The following is a 4,092-nucleotide window of genomic DNA, read 5'->3' as shown; positions in this document are numbered from 1 at the left end:
GTAGAGGCGGATCACCTGAGTTCAGGAGTTCGAGACCAGCCTGGCTAACATGAAACCCCTTCTCTACTAAAATACAAAAATTAGCTGGGCATAGTGGCAGGTGCCTCTAATCTCAGCTACTTGGGAGGCTGACGCGGGAGAATCACCATCCTGGGAGGCAGAGGTTGCAGTGAGCCGAGATCACACCATTGCACTCCAGCCTGGGCAACAAGAGTGAGACTTTGTCTCAAAACAACAACAACAAAAGTACAACTTATGGTTTCCTCCACTCTCAGAGTGTTCTTGTGGGAGGAAAAATAAATCTCCGGCTCTGATCTTAACCACCCTCCAGGAAGAATCAACATGGCACTGGGAAGAGGGTCTGTGTCCAAAGGAAGCCCTGATAAGCTTCTTTACATGGATTTGGGACACAAGATGACCCCCTCCCTAATAGTCCGCAGGTCTTGGGTGTCAAAGGTCACCATGCATTCTGAGGAAAGAGGGAGGCTGCTTTCTGTAACTGAGTGAGGTGATTTGGGTCCTGGGGGCACAGTGGGGTTTAGAATCTGGGAGGCAAAGTGTGAAAATTTGATATAGAAGAAAGGCTGTAGGTAGGCAGAAGTTATAGGATGTGGTGCTCAGCAGAGCCCCCCAATCTTGAGCAAGTGTTGAAAAACTTACAAGATGCTTTGCTTGAGTGTATGTGTACATGCACATGGGTGTGGGTGTGTGAGTGTGAGAGAGAGGGAGAGAAAGAGAACAGTGATGAGGCTGAGCTTAGCATCCCCCAGAGTAACCTGAGTTAGCAATAAGAGGATGAACATGCCCAAGGTCTATCGAAGCTTAAGCCTTTGAAATGAGCAGAAATAGTGACAGAGCCCTGGGCATCTGCGGGTCCTATGACTCTCTGGGCTCCTGAGCTAATTACATCTAGATCTGAAGTGATTGAGAGGTTGGAGGAGTCCCTGACTTCAGGCTTTCATTCATTTCCCTCCTGTCCTCCCACCATCTGCCTTTCCTCCCCACTCTGTCCCCAGCTGGCTTTCCTCCCCACTCTGTCCCCAGCTGTTATATGCCTTGGTAGATGTGTGAGCTGCCACCATGCACGCCTTCCTCACTGTGCCACCCATGCTTGGCTAGAGACAACCTCACTGTTACTATCTCTTCCCACCCTCCTGGCCCCTTCCACACTCAACAGCACCTGTCACCCCCACCCTGACCCCTTCCCAGCCCTACCCCAACCCCTGCTCCACATCTGTGTTCTCCTGCTCTGTGTTCCCTTGATCACAGTCAAGTGGCTCCTGACCCCGCACCTTCTGAGGGCTCCCCATTTCTCTAATTCTCTAATTGCCCTAATTCTTATGAGAACCTTCCTCACCCTGGGTACTGAAGATACCCTTGGGAATCTTCCCATTCTCAAATCCCTGCTCCACACCTAGTTTCTCCCCCAAGAACCTGTTGCCCAGCAGCTGCACAACCCTCCTGAGACTGGAGAGCCGGTTCTCACCTCCTCCCTTCCCCCTCCCTTCCACCCTCCTCCAGCCCCCTCCTAGAGATGTCATATCCCAACAGCACCTCCTCCCAGTTCTGGACAGAGTTCAGGACTGCATTTCCCTCCGTGGGAACTTTACAGGGTACAAAGGTGTGGTCACAGCCAAGAGTCTGGCTGTGGAGGCAAACCCTGCCTGTGCTGCTTCCTAAAGGAATTCTTCCTGGAGAGCTTGGAGTTCTTCTGCCAGGATCAGAGCCAGACCCTTCAGAGCTGAATGTGTCCTAGAATTCCTGCCACTCCAATCAAGAAGATGCCAGCAGCAGACAGGAAGTCAGACTCAAGAGAATCTTTAATTCTTCAGTTACATAAGGGCAGGTCTGGCCTTCTGCCCTGGCCTCCAGAAAGAAGATTTCTCCTCTGGAATCTGTCCTCCACTCTCCTGATTACAAGCTGGGCTTCTTCAGCCCTGCTAAGGAGCAAATGGTTTGCTGTTCCTCTCTCTCTCTCTCTCACACACACACACACACGCGCGCGCACACGCACACACACACACACATGCGCGCACACACACACACACACACACACACACACACATACACGGAGAGCACAGCTGAGGGAGAAAACCACCGGATTATTTTGTTCCTTCCAGGGTGCAGAGCCACTTACTTTTAGCTCCCTCTGGGCTGAGCTGTTTCCTTCCCCAGGTCTCTACTGGGTAAACCTCCAGCTTTAGGGATCTTTCTGGTTCACAAACTCTACGACTTTTCAAGCCATTCTAGGCCAAGCAAACATCACTCCTTTGCAGAGGCAGAATCTCATTCTGAAAAGGCTAAAGGTGCTACGGGGAACCCCAAACCAATCTGAAAGGTTACCCTAGAAAAATAAGAGCCTTCTGCATTCACGATGGCTATTTCTCTCCAGTAGGCAACCTTCTCATTGAAATGAAACCAATTCTAATTTATCTTCTGAAAGACAAAAGATGCTTCTTAAAATGTGGAAGTCACTTTTAAAGACTTACATTTCAGAGGAAGGACAGGAGTGTGGATAAGGGTACTAGCTAAAGCTCAGTAAGCAAAGCCACCTCCAAAATGGAGGTGAAGCAAGGTAACTTGCAGAGGCAGAGCCTGGAGAGGTGAGCTTAAAGAAAAAGATAAAGGCCAAGGCAGGTGGAACACTTGAGGTGAGACCGGCCTGGCAAACGTGGTGAAATCCCATCTCTACTGAAAATACAAAAATTAGCCAGGTGTGGTGGCACACACCTGTAATCCCAGCTACTCAGGAGACCAAGGCATGAGAATTGCATGAACCTGGGAGACAGAGGTTGCAGTGAGCCGAGATCACACCACTGCACTCCAGCCTGGGTGACAGAGCAAGACTCCTTCTCAAAAAGAAGAAGAAAGAGGGAAGGAAGAAAGGAAGGAAGGAAGGAAGGAAGAAGGGAGGGAGGGAGGAAGGAAGGGAGGGAAGCAAGAAAGTAAGAAGGAAAGAAAGAAGGAAGGAAGGAAAAAGAAAGAGAGAGGAAGAAAGAAAGAAAAGGAAGAAAGAAAGAGAGAAAGAGAGAGATGAGATGGGGGATGTGGCTTACTAAATCACAAACCCTCAGATGCAGAACATGGCTTATGGTTGCTTAGCCCAATTTTCTACTTAATGCAAAAAGATAACAAAAGCACATTTTCATGCCAAGTATTGGCAAACGACACCAAATTACTGTTGTGTGAAAGAAGAACCAGGATTGCATTGGGAAGAAGTAGGTAGATCTATGTTGTTGATAACATTCTAGTTCATGGATTGACCAGTGAGCTCACAGATGTTTGTTAAACTACATATAATTAAAATAAAAGAGGGTCTTGAATGGGCCAGTGATGAGAGAGTGTTCCATGAACGATGACCCAATCCTGGGCACCTGAAGTTAGGGAAAAAGATGGTTATGTTAATTCCAAGACACTTTCTTCTGTCCTGCTGGAGTGTTACCCAAATGCAGGCTTAGCAGGGCTCAAGGAAATCCAGCAAGTTCCTGGAAGTGATGGATGGAATCATATAAATGTGTAGGTGCATTTTTTTGAAATGTGTACTTGCTGGTTGCTTGAGGTTAATGGGAGCTAGTAAACGTTGGACAGCCATCGGTTCATAATGGAAATACCAGATGATGTGCAGAGAGGTCAGCTGTTTTGCGACAATCACTGGGTTGGCCTTATTCTGGACACCATCATAGCCAATGGAAGGAGCTCTGTGAAGGACACAGATCTGGACTTCATTTCCAGCTTGTCTACTTAGTTCTTATGTCATAGGCTGTCCCTACGTCCTCTTATTTTTAAAGTGGACTCAATGCTATTTGCCCTGCCTAGGTCACAAAATTGCTCAGAGGGTTAAATTCTATCATCTGTTTGGAAGTGTTCATAGGTGATAAAATGCATAATAAATCGAATTCTAATTTTGCTCTTATTTTGTTTTTTACTTTTTTTTGGTAGAAATGGAGTCTTGCCATGTTGCCCAGGCTGGTCTCAAGCTCCTGGGCTCAAGCAATCCTCCTGCCTTGACCTCCCAAAGCACTGGGATTATAAGCATGAGCCATGTCACTCAACCAATGTTTGCTTATTTCTTATTTGAATTTGCTTCCTTCC

The sequence above is a fragment of the Sapajus apella genome, unplaced genomic scaffold, assembly GCF_009761245.1.
Source record: "Sapajus apella isolate SASKATOON/1434 unplaced genomic scaffold, GSC_monkey_1.0 scaffold48, whole genome shotgun sequence".
Lineage (NCBI taxonomy): Eukaryota > Metazoa > Chordata > Mammalia > Primates > Cebidae > Sapajus > Sapajus apella.
The sequence above is the reverse complement of the archived record's forward strand: the minus strand, read 5'-3'. Positions refer to the sequence as shown.